Source organism: Equus asinus, chromosome 22 (assembly GCF_041296235.1).
Source record: "Equus asinus isolate D_3611 breed Donkey chromosome 22, EquAss-T2T_v2, whole genome shotgun sequence".
Lineage (NCBI taxonomy): Eukaryota > Metazoa > Chordata > Mammalia > Perissodactyla > Equidae > Equus > Equus asinus.
Window position 1 is genome coordinate 18,808,475 of NC_091811.1, and position 25,268 is coordinate 18,833,742.

Here is a 25,268-nt window from a genome sequence, read left to right on the forward strand (position 1 = left end):
GGGGCTACAGATTTCTTTGTTTCCTCTCCACTCCCGTCGCTTTACCCGACCAAAGGACAGGTCAGAATGTTCTTTCCCTAGAAGATGTTTTTCCCCAGAACTTTCCCTAGAATATCGCATTGTATCACATTCTCATTCCCAGGGCCGGGCTGACTTCCCCTGAAATAACCCCAGGTGTAGAACAGAGTGAGCAGAAGCAGAAAAGTCAGAAGTACCAGGGAGACTCGTTGAAGGGGCAGCCTGGTAGAATCCCTTGAGGGTCGCCGTGCATCCCCTCATCTCTCTCCCAGACCGTGTCACAAGGCAGAGGCTTAACTTGTAGGCTGATGGCTCCCGGCAGCCATAGGTCCCTTTAAAGAGGATTTGGAAAACATTTATTGAATATACTTGTGGTACCATTGCAGGGTTCCTTTTCAAAGGGACTTAGCCTCCCTTTCCATCAGTAACTGACTCAGCTCTTGAACCTGGGCAAGGGATCATGATTTTCCACTGTAGTGGCTGACGTCAGCCATTTACAATACTTTCACAGCTCCTTGCCTCTCACTCTTAGGAACACTATGGTCTTTTAAGCATCCCCATAGTTTCCCAATTGAAAGGAGATGATGGAAGTCCTTCTCATAGTGGGTCTAATGTGATGTTTCTTTCAACATTTAGCTTTTCCTGACTAATGCAATTAGTTGTTATTACTAAAGCCATCATCCCCTTTCAATTTCCCAGACTGAAAACTTTAGTTCCCAACTCTGCCTCACTTCCACATCCTATCAGTTACTAAATTGTAGTGGAGCAACCATTTTTATTCATTGTTGGAAAATATTTATTATGTAAAAATATTTATTATTTGATACAAAGAATACAATTAACATGTAATTTATGAAGCACAATCATGAAATTAACTTCACAACTTCACAACAAGAATGTTATCAATAACACTGAAACTCGTGCTTCCCCTCTATTTTATCTCCCTGCCTTTTCCTGAGAGGTAACCACTATCCTGCTTTTTACAAAATACTTTTATCACACATGTATGCTTCCCTAAACAATAGCGTGTTTCTTTTTGAGTTTTCTAAAAATGGTATCATTCTGTTGTAGTTTTCTGGGATTTGCTTTTGTTCATTTAACATTATATTTCAAAGATTCATTCATATTTCATCGTACAGCTGCAGTTCAAAAATATACCACAAATTATTTGTTCATTCTTTTGTTGATTAACATTTAGGTTGTTTCTACTTTCAGCTGTGATGAACAAATCGTTGCTATAAATATTCTTGTTGCTGTCCCCTAGTGCACATGTGCAAGAGATTTTTGGGTATATACCAAGGAGGAGAATTATTGGGTGTAGGGTTTATACCAATTGTTTGGGTATATACCAAGGAGTAGAATTTAGAATTTTGAATTCATAAGGTAATGCTGAATTGTTTCAAAAGTAAGTGTGCCGATTTCCTCTCCCACCATCAGTGTATAAGAATTTCCATTGATCTATACGCGATCAATCCCATACCCAATATTGTTGGATTCCATTGATACATTGATCACTTCCATACTTAGTCTTGTTGGATTCCACCTTGTTCTCTAATTTGCTATTGTTAGACTTATTAATTTTTACATTCTACTGACTTTAAAATGGTATTTCATTGTGATTTTAGTTTGCCTTTCTCTGATTAATAAAGAGATTGAGCATTCTTCCACATTTATTGGCCATTCATATATCCCCTTCTGTGGATTGCCTAATTTATGTCTATTGCACATTTTTCCATTGGGTTGTCTTTTTATTACTGACTTTTTAGAAGGTCTTTATATATTTAGAAGACTAATCAATACGTGTTACAAATAACTTCTCCCAATTTGTGGCTTGTCTTTTCACTTTCTGATATTTTTTCATTAACAGAAGTCTTAATTTTAATGTAGTTGAATTTCTCACTCTTTTAAAAAAAAATGAGTATTGCTTTTTTGTGTGAAGACAAAAAAGTCCTTGCCTACCTCAGGATCATAGGAATATCATACATGTTATTCTGTAAGTTTTAATGCTTTGACTTTTATATTTAAAACTTTAATCCATCTGAAATTGATTTTTATATACAGTGTGGGGTGAGGACCCAGTTAAATTTTTTTCCATATGGATAATTAATTACTCTAGCACCAAGCATTGAATGACTTCTCCTTTTTTCTAGTGATTATAATGCCACCATATATATGTGGATCTGTTTCTGGCTTTCTATTTGGTTTCATATATCTTTGTCTATCCTTGTACCAATACCACTCTGCCTTAATGATCTAACTTCGTCATAAGCCTTTGTCTCTTTCAGAGAAAGTCCTTTCCCCCAGTTTATTCATTTTAAGTTTAAAAAAAAATTCTTGAGCCTTTGCTCTTTCATGTCTGTATCCATCTCTATCTCTCTATTTAAAGAGTTGATAAAGTTCCATGAAAAAGCCTATTGAGACATTAATTGGGATTGCATTTAATCTCTAGATCAATTTGGGGAGAGCTGACATCTTGACAATGATTCTTCTCTTCCACAAAACTTGTATAAATAGCTTTCCATTTATATAGATTTTTTCTTAAGATTTTATTTTTCCTTTTTCTCCCACACCCCCCCGGTTCATAGTTGTGTATTTTTAGTTGTGGGTCCTTCTAATTGTGGCATGTGGGATACTGCCTCAGCATGGCTTGACGTGTGGTGCCATGTCCGCACCTGGGATTTGAACTGGTGAAACCCTGGGCAGCTGAAGCACATAGCGCGAACTTAACCACTTGGCCACGGGGCCAGCCCCTTTTGTTATTGTTTTAATGTAAAGTTTTATAATTGTTAGATTTGTTTTTATGTACTTGCTTGCTATTGTAAATTATATCTTTATTAAGTTATATGTTAAAATTGTTTATTTCTGGTATATGAAAATGCATTTGATTTTTTTGTATAATGATCTTATATCCAATTGCCTAATTCTTTTACAAATTCAGTAAGTTTAATTGACAATAGATTCTTTCTGATTTTCTATAATCATAGTCAATCATATCATAGAAAATCAATGACCGTTTTATTCCTTCCTCTCCAATACTTGTAACTGCTGTATCTTTTTCTTATTATACTGTATTATCTAGAACCTCCAATGCAATATTGATTAAAAGAGCTTGTTTTTGCTTGTATGTGCAATGCTTCTAATTTTTCACCAATAAGAATGACTTTTGCTATAATTTTTGGTAAAAACAGTTTGTCAGTTTACAAAAGCTGTTTTTCTCATTTGCTAAGAGTTTTTCTTTTTAAAAAAATTGCAAGGGGTCGGTCCTGTGGCCGAGTGCTTAAATTCACATGCTCCACTTCCGTGGCCCAAGGTTTCACTGGTTCAGATCCTGGCTGCAGACATGGCACCGCTCATCAGGCCACACTGAGGCGGTGTCCCACATGGCACAACCAGAAGGACCTACAACTAAAATATACAACTATGTACTGGGGGGCTTTAGGGAGAAGAAGAAGAAAAATAAAACATGAAAAAAAGTGAGAAATGTTTAAAAAAACAAGTGAGGAGTCCAACACTGGACCTCTTTAAAAAAAATTGTGAATATTACCAGAAAAAAATATGAATAGATGTTGACGTTAATGTTTTTAGAAATCCTCAGGTCAATATAGTCTAGTAACTGATTATTACTGTATTGTATTATTCTAAAGTTCTAAAGCCATTCTGGGAGTTTAGAAATTGTATTGAAGCTAACATCAATGAACAATACAATTACTGTTGATAATCTGAATTCATTAGAGAATTGTGGCATCTTAAAATTTTACTCAGATTGTGTATGCAGGGTAATTTTGTAGTCTACATAATTTGTAGTAATGACTAAGATTAAGAAGATAATTATATAAAGATACTATTATTTAAATTATTAAAATTAAATATTAATTAAAAAATTTTTAAACACCCATGTGCACAAATATACACATTTATGTACTCTTAATAATGACAAAGGTAATAACTTACTTTATCTCTAAGGCAAGTGTAAGTAATTTAGGAGGTTTCATTTAATCTAGCCTTTTAGAAAGAAAAATTCAAAGTCTTGCATAAGCTATAATGCCACATTTGATTTTTATTTTGTGTTATGGGAAAAATCAGAGAGAACATATATAGAAATCTTGTGTGTCCAAAATTCACTAATCAATTTTCTTTGATCCAAGTGAACTTGGATTAAAATTTAATTCTCATACTTGTTTTTACCATCATGACTTCTGTTTTTTGGCTTTAAGATCTTAGGAAAAGAAGGTTTTTAAATATCTTTCCATTTGTAACAGTACACTTGAAAGAGATTTAGACCCCAAATCTTTTGCATTTATTTTTATTTTCTCTTCAGCCTTTTCATGATTACTAATCATTTAGCTTATTGTCCATTTGTATTTCTTTTGTATTTTTTCTTATAACACAGCAGCGACCTTGAGGTCATATTACCAAAGTAATATTTCCTTTATTCTCATCAAAAATCTTGTAAAAGAGATCAATTGTTTTTTATCAGAGAATAAGAATGTTTAATTTTTATTCATAACAACACATTCACATGTATTTTTAAGTTTTTCTTTCCTCTTGTCATTGTAGTTTTTACTATTAACTAAGAGATTTATAATTCAAAGCAATTCAATGTTTCATCTGAAAAATCCTTTTCTAAGTAGAAAATCATCATTTTAGGATTTGGTCCTATGAAGTATTAATGTAAGCTCTTTTCTACATGAGCTACAATGGGAATCCATTGCAACTGAGACAATTTCTGGCCGTTAAATTTAAGCATATTCTAGAGACTGGCAAATTAATCCAGATCAAAATTTCCTCTAGTGGAAACTGTACAACTGGGTTTTATTCAATTTACTCATTTCTTTTTTTTAGAGGAAGATTAGCCCTGAGCTAACATCCACCACCAATCCTCCTCTTTTTGTTGAGGAAGACTGTCTCTGAGCTAACAGCTGTGCCCATCTTCCTCCACTTTATATGTAGGACACCTGCCACAGGATGGCTTGATAAGCAATGGTAGGTCCGTACTGGGATCTGGCCTATGAACCCCTGGCCGCTGAAGTGGAGCGTGTGAACTTAACCACTGTGCCACCAGGCCAGCCCCTCAATTTACTCATTTCTTTTCTCCAGAAATACACAGCCTCTGCAGACACTGCTTCTGAATCAAAAGGCTGGAGTTCTCTTGGGATCCTGGAAACATCTTGGTTCTGTACTTACCATCTTTCAATGTTCTTGGGCGTTCATATAGAGAAATCCACCCTCACTTGTTCAAACAGATGAGAATTACAAAACTTTGGCCACACTAGACGTTACATGGCAGCCTTATTTTTCAAAGAAAAGAAAAGAAAAGAAAAGAAAATAGTTGAATTGGGGGAAAAAACCACCCATGATCTCAGACTTAAACAGCTTGTCCCAGGATTCCTAGCAAAGCACGCATTTATTCTACCCTCCAAGGCAGTGGGTCCCTGGTCTCGAGGAAGGGCTGCCCCCTTGTTCTCCTCTAAGTTCTACTCCAGTTAAATTTTCTAGCAGTCTGGAAACTCTTGTCCCCTGATCCCTGCTGAATGGCTTAATCTCAAATGTCTCAAAGGAAGAAACTGTCTCAAGTTGAGTTAATATCTATCTAACTTGATAAAATTTTCAAATAATTTTTAAAATTTCCAAAAATGACAGAGCTTAAATCACTTTTCCTCAAAGTTTGACTACACAGGCTTCATCAGTTCAAAAAATTCGTGTGCTGACTCCACTAACAACATCTGGCAGCTGAACAATGTAGCAAAAACTACTAACTACTACCACTATTATAGGTTTGAAGTTCTCTGTCTTTTTTTTTAAATTATTTTTTTATTGCAGTAATATTGGTTTATGACATTATATAAATTTCAGATGTACATCGTTATATATTTCATTTTCTGTGTAGATTACCTCATGTTCACTGCCCAAAGACTAATTACAGTCCATCACCACACACGTGTGCCTAATCACCCCTTTTCACCCCTTCCCTCCCTGCTTCCCCTCTGGTAACCACCACTCCAATCTCTATTTCTCTGTGGTTGTTTGTCGTTGTTTTTATCTTCTAATTATAAGTGAGATCATATGATATTTGACTTTCTCCCTCTGACTTATTTCACTTAGCATAACACACTCAAGGACCATCCATGTTGTCACAGATGGCTGGATTTCATCATTTCTTATGGCTGAGTAGTAGTCCATTGTGTATATATACCACATCTCCTTTATCCATTCGTCCCTTGATGGGCACCTAGGTTGCTTCCAAGTCTTGGCTATTGTGAATAATGTTGCGATGAACAGAGGGGTGCATGTATCTTTATGCATTCGTGTTTTCATTTTCTTTGGAAAAATACCCAGCAGTGGAATAGCTGGATCATATGGTAGATCTATTCTTAATTTTCTGAGGATACTCCATACTGTTTTCCATAGTGGCTGCATCAGTTTACACTCCCACCAGCAGTGTATGAGGGTTCCCTTCTCTCCATACCTCTCCAACACTTGTTGTTTCCTGTCTTGTTAATTATAGCCATTCTGACCTGAGTGAGCTGATACTTCACTGTAGTTTTGATTTGCATTTCCCTGATAGTTAATGATGTTGAATATGTTTTCATGTGCTTCTTGGCCTTCTGTATATCTTCTTTGGAGAAATGTCTGTTCAGATCTTTTGCCCATTTTTTAATTGGGTTGTTAGTTTTTCTCTTACTCTCTAATGGTTCTCGAATCTGAAGTTATTCTAAGTTGTTTGGACCATGTTATAGGCAAGCGCAAGTCAGTGAGGCTCCAACATTTAAAGGGATGTGAACTCATTTGGACGTCATCATCCTCTGCCTTTCACTCCTTCTTAGTTTAATCTGCCAGTTCAAGGCACCAATTTTTGTTTTAAATGAGAACCAAATGATTTCAATCTCTTTGTTTGAAAAAATAATCCAGCAGAAGAAGAAAATGTCATACACAGATGGTCCAGTAAGAGGAAGAAAAAGCATCAACTACAGGAAATGCAAACCACTCGGTACTGCCAACCCTGGACCAAAAGCAGATGCTGCCAAAGGATTTACTAGCAACCAACAACTTTGCCACCATCTCCATTATTACTTTCTGCTTCCCACTCCACCTACCCAAGATTGCTAAGGGCTTCGGGTATGGAGTGGTGGTTAAGAGCATAGACACAGGAGTCAGACTGCCTGGCTTCACAGTATCACATCCGATAGCTGGGTGACCTTGGATAAATTATTTAACTTGGTTTTCCTCATTGTAGAATAGGGACATTAATAAAAGCTCTTTCTTATAGGATTGTTGTGAAGATTAGATGCATTATTATGTATGATCGCAGGGAATAGTTCCTGGTACACAATGAGCTTTCAAAGTTTTATCTATTACTTGCTGAAACACATTTCCCACTCTGTATTTTAGCATCTTCAATGACATTTAATCTTGTTGCATTGGCCACCTCTCTTTTAACCCACACTTAGGCTTCACAGGAAGCTTCCTATGACCAATTGACTGAGAAAAAAAATTTAGGTCCGATTTACAGATGGTTCTGATAATATGTTATTGGCAACACCTCAAAGTGGATGACCACAGTATTATATAATCCTTCAAGGGTGGTCCTGAAAGGCAGTGAGGAAGAAACATCTTTTCAGTGGACAGAACTTTGAGCAGTGCATTTAATTGTCCACTTTGCCTGGAAGGAGAGAAGGTCAGGAGTTATGGATCTATACTGATTTCTGGGTAGTAGCTAATGGTTTGGCTGAATGTTTAGGGACTTAGAAAGAACAAGATGTAAGGATTGACAACAAAGAGCTGGAGAAGAGGCATTAGATCAACCTTTTGTAAGCGCACAAAGTGTAGAGATATTTGTGTCCCGTGAAGGCTCACAAAAGGTCATCTGTCATAGGAGTGGTGCTCAAAAATCATCTTGACGAGATGACATGATTTGTGGCTGCCACTCAACTGCTTTCCCAAGCTACTTCAGTGCTTACTCAATGGACTTATGAACAAAGTGGGCACGGTTTCAAGAACAGAGGTTATAAACGGGCTTGGCAATTGGACTTTCCCTCATCAAGCCTTACCTGGGTGCACTTTTGGTGAATACCAAACCTGACAGTTGCAGAGTCCAAAGCCTCATTCCTGATATTACAGTGTATCCTTGGAGACCAACTAGCCACTTGTTAGCTAATTACATTAGATATCTTCCATCATGGATAAGGATGTGATTATTTTTCTCACTAGAATAGACAGTTATTCTGGATGTGAATTTGTCTTCTCTGTGCACAATGCTTCTGCTTTTACCATCATTCTTGGATTTACTGAATTCCTTATTTACCATGATGACATCCTACCTAATTCTGCTTCTGTACTAGGAACTCATTACACAGCAAAAAAAGCCAGGCAACATGTTCATACCCATAGTATTCACTTGTCTTATCATGTATTATTTCATCACTCAGCAGTAACTGGCCTGATAGAATTATGCAGTGGTTTGTTATGGCATCAGCTGAGTGGCAACGCCTTAGGGGTTAGGGTTCTGTCCTATAAGATGTGATATATGGTCAGAATCAGCGACCGATTCATGGTGATTTCTCCAATAGATAGAAAACATAGGTCCAGGGACAAAGAGGTGGAAATGGGTGTGGCTCTTTTCATTGTTATCTGTAGCCCACACACAAAATTTGTGCTTTTTGTTCCTGCAACTTTGGAGTCTTTGATTTAGAGGTTTTAATTCTCAAGGAAAGAATACTTCTACAAGGATACACAATTATGGTTCCATTGAACTGGAAGTTGAGACCACCACCTGTCATTTTGAACTTTTCATGCCTTTGAACAAAAGGCAATGTGGTAGACAGAACAATGACCCCCAAGATGTCCACATTCTAATTCCAAGAACCTGTGAATATGTCACCTTACATGGTAAAAGGGACTTTGCAGATGTGACTAAATTAAAGATTTTGAGATGGGGAGAATATCTTGGATTATCTGGATGGGCCCGATGTAATCACAAGGGTTCTTACAAATGATCAGAGGGATGCAGGAGATCCAGAGAAGGAGATGTGACAATGGAAGCAGAGGTCAGAATGATATGATTACTGGCTGGGGAGCCACGAGCCAAGGAATGCAGGCAGCCTCTAGAAGGAAAAGGTAAGGAAATAGACTCTTCGCTAGGGTCTGCAGAAGGAACTAGCTCTGCTGACACCTTGGATTTAGCGCCGTAAGATCCATTTGAGATTCCTGACCTCCAGAAGGTTAAGATAATAAATTTGTTAATTTAAGCCACTAAATTTGTGGTAATTTGTTACTGCAGCAGTAGGAAACTCATAGGCAAAGAAGGGGCTTACTGAACTGGCTGAAGTAATTGATCCTGATTGTCAAGAGGGAAATAGGGACATTGTTATCAATGGGGAAAGAAGGAGTATGTCTGGAGCCAGAGGTTTCTTTGAGGCACCTCTCAGTACTTCACTCACAGTTAAAGGTTGGTAAAAGACTACAATAAGATAATAAAGATAAGACCTATCAGTGCTGAGGACCCTCAGAAATAAAGGTTTGGATCTCCCTACCAAATGCAGAATCTCAGCTGAGGTGCTGGATGAGGATGAAGGAACCATGACCTTGGGGAGTGATATTATCATCATGGAAGAATTAGAGTTTTCTACTGTCTTCCACCCAAAGAACACCAATTTAGACAATCACTGAAAGATGAGAGAGCCTTTGTGGAAGTCCAGCAGTTGAGAGGAGAAGTTCCAGCACATCATCAGAGCAAAAAATCTGAGAGTGGATACATTGAAGAGGGTAAGAGGAACAGTTTCATTTTACCCATATCACCCCTCCCCCAACATGGTACAGCTCAGTGCCAAAAGAGAACTTCCTGGCCTGTGATTTTACCTGTGGGAGAAAGTGAGAGCTTGAGAGTGATTGCCTGGCTTCCACAGCTGCGCTGGTTGCTGTCAGAGACTCACTTCTTTCTCACTCCATCCAGAGTACTGAGTTGTGAGCTACACAAATGGAAAGTGGGGAGCAGCTAAGGGATCAGTAGATAGTACTTTGGAGGCCATCAAAGGGACACATATTCTACTAACTGCCTTGCAGACTCTATTAGGAAGGCTTCTCACAAGCTGCTGGGGAAGCATCACCTGCAGATCCTCCAACTGGCCCCCAGGTACCCCCAGAACTCTGCATGCCTCATCCACCTCCCCACCCCGTGGCTGGCTCCTGGTGCATGCTCCCAAGAGTGGTGAGAGTGAGGCTTTGCAGATGGCTAGTGAGCATGTGCAGAAATCTTGCCAACACTGCAGGCCTGGGAGAAACCACACTGAGTGTTCAGCACTGCCCTAGGAAAGCAAAAGGGAGGCTATAAGCACTCACCCTTGCTTTGCAGGATTGAGAGAAGGTTATGAATTCCGCCATAATGGAGAACAAGCAGTGTGGAGCAGGGATATAAATAGGAAATGTCTGAGAAAGCCTCAGAATCCCCAGTAGGGCTGACAGAAAATATTTCTCTCTCAAAGCCAGTCAGTAAAGACTGTAGGAGGTAACTACTTCTTCAAATGTGAAGACAGCAATGTAAGACTTCAAGGAACCTGGAAAATCAAGGAAACATAACACTACTAAAAGAACACAATAATTTTACAGTACCCAGCCCCAAAGAAATGGAGATCTGTGATTTTCTCAGTAAAGAATTCAAAATATCTGTTTTTAAGGAAGCTCAGTGAGCTACAAGAAAACATGGAAAGACAATTTAACAAAATCATGAAAACAATACCAGAACAAAATGAGATGTTTACAGAGAGAGAGAAATCAAAAAAAAGGAACCAAAAAGAAATTCTGGAGCTGAAGACTGCAATAAATGAAATGAAAAAAAAAAAAAAAAAGCAACATAGAGCATCAACAATGGCCTGGATCAAGCAGAACAATCTGTGAAGCAGAAGACAGAACCTTTGAAATGATCCAGTCAGAGGGGAAAAAAGAAAAAAATATACAAAAGAGTGAAAGAAGCCTCCATGAACTACAGGATACCATTAACAGATACAATCTACACGTTATTGGAGTCCCAGAAAGAGAAGAGAGGGAGAAAGGGGAAAAGAACTTATTTAAAGAAATAATCGCTGAGAACTTCCCAAATCTGGGGAGAGTCATGGATGTCCAAGTTCACGAAGCTAATAGGTCACCCCCAAAATTCAACTCAAAACAATCTTCTCCAAGACACATTTTAACAAAACTATCTAAAATCAAGACAAAGAGGATTTTAAAAGCAGCAAGAGAAAGGTAATTCTTCACATAAAAGGATATCCCCATAAGACTATTGGCAGATTACTTAGAAGAAACCTTGCAGACCAAGAGAGTGGGATGGTATATTCAATGTGCTGGAAGAAAAATACTGCCAACCAAGGATATTTTACCTTGACAAAGTTGTCCTTTAGAAATGAAGGTGAGATACAGACTTTCCCAATCTAACAGTACTTGAGGGAATTTGTCACCACTAGACCCACCTTACAAGAAATACTGAAAGGAGTTCTTTAAGCAAAATGAAAGGATGCTAGCTAGTAACACACAAAAAAATATGAAAATATACTACACACTGGTAAATATAAGTATATAATCAAATTCAAAATACTCTAAATACTGTGATATGGTAGTGTGTTAACCACTTAGCTTTAGTATAAAGGTTAAAGGATGAAAGTATTAAAAATAACTATAGCTATAGTAATTTGTTAATGGGTATACAACATAAAAAGAGGTAAATTGTGACATCAAAAACATAAAATAAAGGAGGGAGTAAAAGAGTAGAGTTTTTGTATGCTATCAAAATTAAATTATCAGTGTAAAATAGACTGTTTATAACTATAAGATATTTTATGTAGGCTTTGTGGTAAACAAAAAGCAAAAACCTACAGTAGATACACAAAAGATAAAGAGAAGGAAATTAATGCATACTGTTATCAAAAGTCATAAGTTACAAAGGAAGATTGCAAGAGAGGAAGAAAGAAACAAGGGAACTATAAAAAAAAAGCAAGAAAAAAATAGGATGGCATTAGTAAGTCCTTGCCTATCAATACAGTCATGCATCGCTTAACAACAGGGGTATGTCCTGAGAAATGTGATGTTAGGAAATTCTGTCATTGTGCAAATATTATAGAGTGTATTTACACAAACTTAGATAGATAACCCACTACACACTTAGGCTATATGTTACAATCTTATAATTATTGTATTGTGGTCTGTCATTGACTGAATATCGTTATATTGTGCATGACTGTAATTACTTTACATGTAAATGGATTAAATTCTCCAATCAAAAAATAGAGTGGCTGTGGGGCCAGCCCTGTGGCATAGTGGTTTGGATCATGCACTTTGCTTCAGTGACCCAGGGTTTGTGGGTTTGGATCCCGGGCATGGACCTAGCACCACTTGTCAAGCCACATTGTGGTGGCATCCTACATAATGTGGAGGAAGATTGGCACAGATGTTGTCTCAGGGTCAATCTTCCTCACACACACACACACACACACACACAAAATAGAGAGGCTGAAGAAGTGACATCAGCATCATGGCAGGGTGAGTTGTTCCTTTTTTCCCTCCCAGCTAAGTTACAACTAAATGGACACCCATTAACCAATGGAAGATTCCCTTCACAGCACAACAGGATGCCCAAGAGATCCATGTGACTACACGTCTGAAGGTGGGTGGATTGGACTCCTGGGAAACAGTGGAAGGAGGGGAATGGCCACCTCCTCCTCCCTGGTTGCAGCAATCACCCCAAGTCATGGATCCTCACACAGTGGCCAGAGTGACTGAGCAGAGGTGGGGGCAGCCTGGCTTATGTGTGAATGCTTGTAGAGCAGTGGTAACCTGGTCTGTGGGAGAGCACACCATCGTGTGGTGGCCACGTCTGTGTGAATGCTCCCTGCTGAGTGGTGGTGGCTCAGTCGATGAGGAGGCACCCCACCCAAGTGGTGGCTCCACTGGCATGAGCATGACAGCTGGCTCATGTGAAGGTTCACCACCAAGTGGCTGAGGCCTGGCCTGCACAAATTCAGAGTGGCCCAACTGGCACAACTATGAGCACATGGGGTGGGAACAGAAAAAAAAAGCCCCTGCCCTCCCAACCCAGGGGTGGCAGGTGGACTTTGTGGCTAGAAGCAACAGGAACCACAGTAGAACTGGTGACTCAGAACCCCACTGAGGGCAACCCTGACACCAGCTCCACCAGCAGCAGGGGATGTATACAAGTCCCTGGGTCCCCAGACCCCTACCAGTGGCAGTGACATCTGTGAACCCAGCACCCCTGGCTGCAATGCAACCAGCGCCCTAAGACAACCTGGGAACAGCATCCCAGGTGGTGCATGGGACAGAAGGATGCGAGCCTGCAGAGAGTCAGTGGAGGAACACAAGACCCAGGTAACCAGGACCAAAGTAACCAAAGCTGTACCCAAATAAGAAAAGGTGATTACTACCACAAATGCCCCAGCAGAGATTCAATTCACCAAATACCATCAAGAAATAGATTAACACTGAAGAACAGAAGGAAAATGACTACTCCTTAGACACCAAATCTGAAGTCACAGAAGTTTACAATCTAACTGAGAGAGAATTCAAAATAGCTGTCATAAAAAAGCTCAATGAGTTACAAGAAAACTCAGAAAGATAGTTCAACAAGCTCAGGAATAAAATTAATCAACAGAAGGAATATTTCACTAAAGAGATTGAAGCTATTAAAACAAACCAAACAGAAATTCTGTATATGAAGAAAACGATTTATGAGATAAAAAATAATGTAGAAAGCATAAAAAATAGAGCTGAACTTATGGAGGAGAGAATTAGTGAACTTGAAGATAAAATCCTAGAAATGCTTCAGGTAGTGGAGGAGAGAGAAGTAAGATTTTTAAAAAATGAAGAAATTCTTCAAGAAATATCTGATTCAATTAGGAAAAGTAACATAAGGATGATAGGTATCCCAGAGGGAGAAGAGAGGGATAAAGGAGTAGAGAACTAGTTCAAAGAAATAATAGTTGAGAACTTCCCAAACCTGGAGAAGAACCTAGATATATAAGTATATGAAGTCAATAGAACTCCTAATTTCATCAATGCAAAAAGACCTTCTCCAAGGCAAATAATACTAAAACTGGCAAAAGTCAATGACAAAAAATATTAACAGCAGCAAGAGGGAAGAAAATAATCTGCAAAGGAACCCCCATCAAGCTTTCAGCAGATTTCTCAGCAGAAATCTTACAGGCTAGGAGAGAGTGGAATAATATATTCAAAGTACTGAAAGACAAAAACTATCAGCCAAGAATACTCTATCCAGCTAAATTATCTTTCAGATATGATGGAGAAATAAAAGCTTTCTCAGATAAACAAAAGCCGAGGGAGTTCATCACCCCTAGATCTACCTTACAAGAAATGAAGGGAGCCCTCCTACCTGAAACAAAAAGACAAAAGTTTACAAATCTCTGAGCAAGGAGATAAATAGACAGGCAGAATCAGAAAATTAAAGCTCTATATGAGAATAGGTTAGCAAACACTAAATTATAACATAAAGGATAAAGGGGAAGAAAACATCAAAAGTAACTATAAACACTTCAGGACAATGACAGACTCACAACACAAAAAAAGAATAATTTGTGATAACAAAGACAGAGAAAGGGAAGAGGAAAGGGATGGAACCTGCATAGGCTAATGGAGATAATGGGCTATCAGAAAATGGAATATCTCATCTATGAGATCTTTTATACAAACCTCATGCTAGCCACAAAACAAAAAATCAGAGCAGAGTCACAAATCATAAATAAAGAGAAAACCGAGAAAACTACCAAACTGAAATGGAAGTCAGAAATACAAGGGAAAAGAAACAATGAAAATGTAGAACAACTGGAAAACAAGAGATAAAATGGCAGTATTAAGCCCTCATGTATTAATAATCACTCTAAATGTAAATGGATTGAATTCACCACTGAAAAGACACAGATTGGCTGGATGAATAAAATAACAAGACCCAACAATATGCTGCTTCTAGGAAACACAGCTCAGCTCTAAAGACAAGGGTAGGCTCAGAGTGAAGGGATGGAAGATGATACTCCAAGCAAATGGCAAGCAAGATAAAGCAGATTTAGCCATACTTATATCAGACAAAGCAGACTTCAAGATAAAAAATACAATGAGAGATAAAGTTGGGCATTATATAATGATAAAAGGGACATTCTACCAAGAAGATATAACACTTATTAATATGTATGCACCTAACACAGAAACATATAAAGCAACTAATAACAGACCTAAAGGGAGAAATTGACAGCAGCACAATAATAGTAGGGGACCTCAAAACCCCACTTATGTCAATGGATAGATCATTGACCGAAAGTTAAGAAGGCAATGGTGACCTTGAATGAAACACTAGATCAGATGCACTTAATAGAGATATATATATATATATATATATATATATATATCATTCCATCCAAAAAAAGCAGAATACACATTCTTCTTAAATGCAACTGGATCATTCTCAAAGATAGACCATATATTGGGAAACAAGGCAAGCCTCAATAAATTTAAGAATATTGAAATCATATTAAGCATCTTTTCTGACCAAGAAGCTATGAAATAAACTACAAGAAAAAAGTGGGAAAGTCACAAAAGTGTGGAGACTAAACAATATGCTACTGAACAACCGTTGGACCAATGAAGAAATCAAAAAAATACCAGGAGACAAATGAGAATGAAAACACAGCTTACCAACTCTTATAGGATGCAGCAAAAGCAGTACTAAGAGGGAAATTTATAGCTATACAGGCCTACCTCAACAAATAAGAAAAATCTCAAATAACTAAACTTAAACTACACCTAAAAGAACTAGAAAAAGAAGAACAAATCAAGCCCAAAGTCAGTAGAAGGAGAGAAATAATAAAAATCAGAGCAGAAATAAATGAAATAGAGACTAAAAAAACAATAGAAAGGATCAACGAAACTAAGAGCTGGTTTTTTGAGAAGAGAAATAAAACTGACAAACCCTTAGCCAGACTCAATAAGAAAAAAAGAGAGGACTCAAATAAGTAAAATTAGAAATGAAAGAGAAGAAATTAAAGTGGACACCACAGAAATACAAAGGATTATAATAGAATACTATTACAAGCTATATGCCAACAAATTGGATAACGAAGAAATGGATAAATTCTTAGATTCATACAACCTCCCCAAACTGAATCAAGAGGAAATAGAGAATGTGAATAGACCAATCACAAGTGAAGAGATTGAAACAGTAATCAAAAAACCTCCCCAAAAGCAAAAGTCCAGGACCAGATTGTTTCTCTGGTGAATTCTACCAAATATTCAAAGGAGATTTAATTTCTCTCCTTCTCAAAATATTCTGAAATTTGAAGAGGACAGGATATTTCCTAATTCATTAGACGAGGCCAACATTACTCTGATACCAAAACCAGACAAGGACAACACCATAAAGGAAAATTACAGGCCAATATTGCTAACGAACATAGATGCAAAAATTCTCAACAAAATATTAGCAAATCAAATACAATACATTAAAAGGGTCATACACCATAACCAAGTGGGATTTATTCCAGGGATGCAGGGATGGTTCAAAGTCTGCAAATCAATCAATGTGATACAACACATTAACAACATGAGGAATAAGAATCATGTGACCATCTCAATAGATGCAGTGAAAGCATTTGACAGGATCCAACATCTATTTATAATAAAAACTCAATAAAATGAGTATAGAAGGAAAGTACCTCAATATAATAAGGGTCATATACGACAAACCCACAGCCAATATCAGACTCAATGGTGAAAAATTGAAAGTCATTCCTCTTAGAACTGGAACAAGACAAGGGCGCTCACTATCATCATGCTTATTTCACATGGTATTGGAAGTCCTAGCCAGAACACTTAGAGAAGAAAAAGAAGTAAAAGGGATCTAAATTGGAAATTAAGAAGTAAAACTGTCACTATTTGCGGATGACATGATTCTATATACAGAAAACCCTAAGGCTAGGCTGTAGCCAAGTGGTTAGAATTCTGTGCACTCCACTTTGGCAGCCTAGGTTCACAGGTTAGGATCCCAGGTGAGGACTTGCTCCACTCATCAGTCATGCTGTGGAGGTATCCCACGTGCAAAGTAGAGGAAGATCAGCACAGATGTTAGCTCAGGGCTAACCTTCCTCAAACAACAACAACAACAAAAGCAAAGGGAAGAGATTTGGCTATGGATGTTAGCCAGAGGGTGAATCTTCCTCAAAAAGAAAATAAAAAAAAGAATAACATCTTTAAAAAAACAAAAAAAGAAAACCCTAACAAATCCACCAGAAAACTATTAGAAATAATCAACAACTATAGCAAAGTTGCAGAGTACAAAAACTAACATAGAAAAATCAGTTGCATTTCTATACACTAATAACAAGCTAGCAGAAAGAGAAATCAAGAATACAATCCCATTTACAATTGCAACAAAAAGAATAAAATATCTAGGAATATATTTAACCAAGGAGGTGAAAGACCTATACAGTAAAGATTATAAGACTTTATTGAAAAAAACCGAAGAAGACAAGGAGGTGAAAGATCTATACACTAAAAACTATAAGATCTTACTAAAAGAAATCTAAGAAGACATAAAGAAATGGAATGATATTCCATGCTCACGGATTGGAAGAATAAACATAGTTAAAATATCCATAATACCTAAAGCAATCTACAAGTTCAATGCTATCCCAATCAGAAACCTAATGACATTCTTCACGAAAATAGAACAAAGAATCTTAAAATTTATGTGGAATAACAAAAGACCTTGAATAGCCAAAGCAATCCTGAGAAAAGCAACAAAACTGGAGATATCACACTCCCTGACTTCAAAATATACTACAAAGCTATTCTACAAAGCTATAGCAGTCAAAACAGCATGGTACAAAAGCAGACACACAGCTCAATGAACAGAATTGAAAGCCCAGAAATAAAGCCACACATCTATGGACAGCTAATCTTCGACAAAAGAGCTGAGAACATACAATGGAGAAAGGAAATTCTCTTCAATAAATGGTGTTGGGAAAACTGGACAGCCATGTGCAAAAGAATGAAAGTAGACCATTATCTTGCACCACATACAAAAATTAACTTAAAGTGGATTAAAGACTTGAATGTAAGACCTGAAACCATAAAAATCCTGGATGAAAATATAGGTAGTACACTCTTTGATATCAGTTTTATCAGTATCTTCTTGAATACCATGTCTGCTCAGGGAAGGGAAACAAAAGAAAAAATAAACAAATGGGAGTATGTTAGACTAAAAAGCTTCTGCAATGTAAAGGAAACCAGGAACAAAATGAATAGACAACCCAGCAACTGGGAGAAAATATTTGCAAATCATGTATCCAACAAGGGGTTAATTTCCAAAATATGTAAAGAACTCATACAACTCAACAACAATAAAACAAACAACCCGATAAAAAAAATAGACAGAGGATATGAACAGATATTTTTCCAAAGAAGATATACAGATGGCCAGCAGGCACATGCAAAGATGTTCAACATCACTAATTATTAGGGAAAAGCAAATCAAAACTACAATGAGATACCACCTTACATCCATCAGAATGGCTATAATTAACAAGACAAGAAATAACAAATGTTGGAGAGGATGTGGAGAAAGGGCAACCCTCATACACTGCTAGTGGGAACGCAAATTGCTGCAGTCACTACAGATAACAGTATGGAGATTCCTCAAATAATTAAAAATAGAAATACCATGTGATCCAGCTATATTGCTACTGGGTATTTATCCAAAAAACATGAAAATTAACAATTAAAATAGATTTATGTATCTCTATGTTCATCACAGCATTATTTACAATAGCCAAGACATGGAAGCAGCTCAAGTGCCCATTAATGGATGAATGGATAAAGAAGATGTGGTACATGTATGCAATGGAATACTTCTCAGCCATAAAAAAAAACAAAATCATGCCATTTATGACAACATGGATGGACCTCGAGGGTATTATGCTAAGCAAAATAAGCCAGACAGAGAAAGACAAACACTGTATGATTTCACTCATATGTGGAAGATAAAGAAACATATGGATAAGGAGAACAGCTTTGTGGTTACCAGAGGAGAAGGGGGTGGGGGAGGGCAAAAGGGGTAAAGTGGCACATATGTATGGCAACAGATAAAAACTAGACTATTGGTGGTGAATGTGATGCAGTCTATACAGAAACTGATATATAGTAACGTACACCTGAAATTTACACAATGTTATAAGCTAATATGACCTCAATAAAATAACTAAAAAAAAAAAAAGAAGAAAAAATATATCAGTTCGCTGAAGTAACAAAAATAAAAAAATCTGAAAGCCAAAAAAAAAAATTAGAGTTGCTGAATGGATTAACAAACAAGAACCAACTATATGCTGCCTACAAGAGGCTCACTTCAGCTTTAAGGACACATAGAGGCTCAAAGTAAAGGGAAAGGAAAAAGGTATTCCATAAAAATGGGAATCAAAAGAGAGCAAGGGTGGCTATACTTATATCAGACAAAATAGACTTTAAGTCAAAAGCCATAACAAGAGACAAAGAAGGTCATTATATAGTGATAAAGAGGTCAATTTATCAAGAGGATATAACAATTGTCTCTCTGTCTCTCTCTCTCTCTGTATATATGCACCCGACATTGGAGCCCCTAATACAAAAGCAAATAATAACAGATCTGAATGGAGAAATAGACAACAATACATTAATAGTAGAAGACTTCAATACCCAGCTTTCAACAATGTAGGTCATACAGACAGAGAATTTAATAAGAAAATATTGGGATTGAACTACATTTTAGACCAAATGGACCTAGCAGACATACAGAACATTCCATCCAAACCCAGCAGAAAACACATTCATCTCAAGTGCACAGGAAACATTCTCCAGGAAAGATCACATGATAGGTCACAAAACAAGTCTTAACAAATTTAGAAAACTGAAATCATAACAAGTGTCTTTTCCAACCACCATAGTATGAAACTAGAAATCAATATCAAGGGAAACCTGGGAAATTCAGGAATATGTGGAAATTAAATAGGCCTCTCCTGATCAACCAATGGGTCAAAGAAGAAATCAAAAGAGAAATAAAAAAATATCTTGAAATAAACAAAAATAGGAACACAACATGCCAAAACTTATGGAGTGCAATAGCAGTTCTAAGAGAGAAATTTATAGTGATAAATGCCTACATTAAGGAAAAAGAAAGATCTCAAATAAACAACCTAACTGCACTCCTCAAGAAATTAGAAAAAGAAGAACAAACTAATGCCCATGTTAACAAAAGAAGGAAATAACAATGATCAGCAGAAATTAATCAAATAGAGATCAGGAAAACAATAGAAAAGATCAAGAAAATGAAGAGACGGTTTTTTGAAAAGGTAAACAAAATTGACAAACCTTTATGCAGACTCACTAAGAAAAAAAGAGAGTGGAATCAACTAAACAAAATCAAATGATAGAAGAGACAACTGGTGCCAAGAAATACGAAGGATCATAAAGACTACTATAAATTCCTAGAAACATACAACCTTCCAAACTGAATCATGAAGCTGTAGAAAATCTGAACAGACCAATAACAAGAAAGGAAGTTGAATCAGTGATCGAAAACCTCCCAACAGAGAAAAGTCCAAGACAGATGGTTTCACCTATGAGTTCTACCAATTATTTAAAGAATTAATCCCAATAGTTCTTTAACTTTTCCAAAAAATTGAAGAGGAAGAGGCACTCCCAAACTCATTTTAAGAGGCCAGTGAAATAAGCCATGATGCCACAGCCAGACAACGACACTACAAGTAAAGAAAACTACAGGCCAACATCCCTGATGAAGCTAGGCACAAAAACTCTCAACAAAGTATTAGCAAACTGAATTCAACAGCACGTTAAAAGGGTCATACACCATGATCAAGTGAGATTTATCTCTGGGATGCAAGGATGGTTCAATATATGCAAATCAACAAATGTGACAAACCACATTAATAGAATGAAAGATAAAAATCATATGATCATCTCCATAGATGCAGAAAATGCAGACAAAATACAACATCCTTTCATGATAAAAACTCTCAACAAATGGGTACCTCAACACAATAAAGGCCATATGGGAAAAGCCCACAGCATATTCAACAGTGAAAAATTGAAAGCATTTCTTTTAAGATCAGGAATGAGACAAGGGCACCCTCTCTCACTGCTCCTATTCAACATAGTACTGGAAGAGCTGGCAGAGCGATCAGACAAGAAAAAGAAATAAAGGTCTTCTGGATTGGAAAGGAAGAAGTAAAATTGTCTTTGTTTGAAAATGATATGATCTTATATATAGAAAATCCTAAAGACTGGACCAAAAAGCTATTAGATTTAATGAGCAAATTCAGTTAAGTTGTAGGATACAATATCAACAAACAGAAATCAGTCGTGTTTCTATACAGTAACAATGAACCATCAGAAAGAGAAATAAAGTAGACAATCTCATTTATAATAGCCTCAAAAACAATAAAATATTTAGGATTAAATTTAACTAATGGAGGTGGAAGATCTGTACACTGAAAACTATAAAACTTTGATGAAAGAAATTGAAGAAGGCACAATAAATGGAAAGATATCCTGTGTTCATGGATTGGAAGAATTAACATTGTTAAAATGTCCATGCTACCCAAAGCCACTTATAGAATCAGTGCAATCCCTGTCAAAAATCCAATGGCATTTCCCACAGAACTAGAACAAAGAATCCTAAAATTTGTATGGAACCACAAAAGGCCCAGAATAGCCAAAGCAATCCTGAGAAAGAAAAACAAATGCAAAGGCATCACACCCCTGATTTCAAACTATATTACAAAGCTGTAGTAATGAAAACAGTATGGTACTGGCATAGAAATAGGTGCACAGACCAATGGAACAGAACTGAGAGCCCAGAAATAACCCCCTCATTTATTTTCAACTAGTATTTGGCAAGGGAGCCAAGAAGACTCAATGGGAAAATGATAGTCTCTTCAATAAATTGTGTTGGAAAAACTGGGTAATCATATGCAAAAGAATGAAACTGGACCTCTATTTTATACAATCCACAAACATTGACTTGAAATGCATTAAAGACAAATGTAAGACCTGAATCCATAAAAACCTAGAAGAAAACATAGGGAAAAACTCCCTAACATTGGTCTTGCCAACGATTTTCTGGAAGTGACACCAAAAGCACAAGCACAAAAGCAAATATCAATAAGTGGAACTACATCCAACTAAAAGCTTCTGCACAGCAAAAGAACAATCAACAAAATGAAAAGGAAACCTGTGGAATGGGAGAAAATATTTGCAGACCATGCTGATTACAGATTAATATCCAAAATATATAAGGAACTAATACAACTCAATGGCAAAAACCCAAATAACCTGATTAAAAAACAGGCAGAGGACCTGAATAGACATTTTTCCAAAAAAGACATACAAATAGCCAACAAATGCATGAAAAGTTGCTTAACATCACTAATCATCAGGGAAATGCAAATCAAAGCCATGATAAGATATCACCTTGTTATGGAACCTGAAGTGAGTTTGGTCACCCATTGCACAGCAAACCAATCTCTGACACTGGGTGTTGTGGAAGAAAGTAGGAATTTTATTTTTGCACAGTGTGAGCAAGGAGAGAGGGCAGCTAATGCTGAAATCTGAAACTCCCCAAAAAGCTAAAAGGAAGGGTTTTTATTTGGGGTTTTAGATAGGGGAGGAGGAGCATATGGCCTTACTGGTCGGAGCTTTCCCACCAGCCTGTCTTTGGCCTTGAGACTGCTTGCAGAGAGGAAAGAGCCCATGACCTTGCTGGTCAGCAGCTTTCCCACCAGCCTGTATCTCTTTGCGGGGAGGAGATAATCCAGGTGCTTGTCCTTCACGGTGTCTGTCTCCATGGAGGATAGCAGATTCTGGAGCCAGGAAGCCAGAGAATAAGCAGGGAATGAGTGTTTTGGTTTTAATACGCTGGGTTTAATGTAGGGAAACTGATATCAGGGTCGATATCAACCTCACACCTGTTAGAATGGTTATCATCAAAAAGACAAGCGTTATTAAGTGTTGGTGTGGATTTGGAAAAAAGAGAACCCTTGTGCGTTTTTGGTGGGAAAGTAAACTGCAGCAGCCACTATGAATAACAGCATGGAAGTTTCTCAAAAAATAAAAATAGGACTACCATATGATCCAACAATCGCATGTCTGGGTATATATCTGAAGGAAATGAAATCACTATTTCAAAGAAATATCTCCACCCGCATGCTCATTGCTGCGTTATTCACAATAGCCAAGACATGGAAACGACTTGAGTGTCCATCATTGAATGAATGGTAAGGACAATGTAGTATATATATATATATACACTGTATTATTACACAGCCATAAAAAGAAGGAAATCCTGCTATTTGGGACAACATGGTTGGACCTTCATGGAATTCTGCTAATGAATAAAGTTAGACAGAGAAAGAAAAACACTGTAAGATCTCACTTATATGTAGAACCTAAAAAAGTTGAACTCATAGAAACAGAGAGTAGAATTGTGGTTGAGAGAGACTGGGGGTGGGGGAAATGTGGAGATGTTGCTGAAAGGGTACAAACTCCCAGTTATAAGATGAATAAGTTCTGGGGATCTACTGGACAACATGGTGACTACAGTTAATAATACTGTATTATATACTTGAAAGTTGCTAAGAGAGTAGATATTAAAAGTTCTCACCTGGGGCTGGCCCGGGGACTAGTGGTTAAGTCCATGCACTCTACTTTGGTGGCCCAGAGTTTCGCTCGTTTGGATCCTGGGTGCAGATGTGGCACTGCTCATCAGGCCATGTTGAGGTGGCGTCCCACATGCCACAACTAGAAGGACCCACAACTAAAATATACAACTATGCACTGGGGGGACATGGGGAGAAAAGCAGAAAAAAAAAGTTCTCACCACAAAATGAAAAATGATAATTATGTGAGATAGAGGTGGTAACTAACTTTATTGTAGTAATAATTTCTCAAGATATGCATGTATCAAGTTATCATGTACACCTTAACCATACACAATGTTATATGTCAATTATATCTCAATAAAGCTGGGAAAAAAAGAATTTCTTTTTTGAGATAGGATGGGGAAATATATTGGAAGGTAGAGGAGCTGCTGGGTATTGAGAGCCTCACCAGGCCAGGCTGTGCTGGACTACGTTATGCTGCTTAGGAGGGCTGAGGACCTCATGGATTCTCCCTGTGGTTATGGGAGAAACCAAAGCTATAAAGTATCGGGGACAGTGACTATAGTTAGTAATATTGTATTGTATGTTTGAAATTTGCTAAGAGAGTAGATGTTAAAAATTTTCACCACAAGAAAAAACTTTGTAACTATGGTAGTAATGGATGTTAACTAGTCTTGTGATCATTTCACAATATATACCTATATCGAGTCATTATGTTGTACTCCTGAAATTAATATAATGTTATATGTCAATTATGTATCAATTTTTTAAAAAAAGATCAGAGAATAAAGACACTGGCTGAAACAGCATGTAGGATCCGATACTTTCTTTTAGTGGGTGAGAGAGGAGTAATTGAAGAACTGTAAGGTGGGGTGTTGGTCTCCTCAGTAAAGATGCTTAAAATTGTAAATCTTCATAGCAAAGTGGCCTGGGTTGCTTTCTGGAAATCTCACTAGAAAAAAATTCAGAAATCCTTAGGGCATCAGGAAATGGATCTGGGTCCAAAGCTATGTAGGTTCCAAAAATCTACAGTTTCAATTCCTTACTCTAGCCTCTCCCAAACTTCCTCACTTTCATCCAATTAGTTACATTCTCAGGGGAGAGCTCTGCAAGTTCTTCACAATTAGCTTGTGTTTCAGTGACTGAAATGCTCCATTTCTGTAACACACAGTTTATATTCTTCTTCTTACTTCTCACTTGGCACTTTTTCTATATTCCTCTATAAAGGTCTTGAGTTTTTGGTGCTGACATAATTTTGGTACAGGTGTTTTACTTGTCATTTTGTTACTTGGGCTGTCAGCTTATCATCCTACAGTGGGAAGGAACAGGTTCAGTTTTAGCTACAGTCTTTCCGTGATCTTAACCATACTATTTATGGATCTTCCTCCCTTCTCCCTGAGGAACACAACTTTCTTTTAAAAAATGTATGTTGTGTGATGTGAGGATTTCCATGGGCTTTCTCCTCCACTATCTCTTATGGGGAAAATTCCTGCAAGAATCATTCTGGCAGATTCATATATTAAAGAATGATTCTGGATT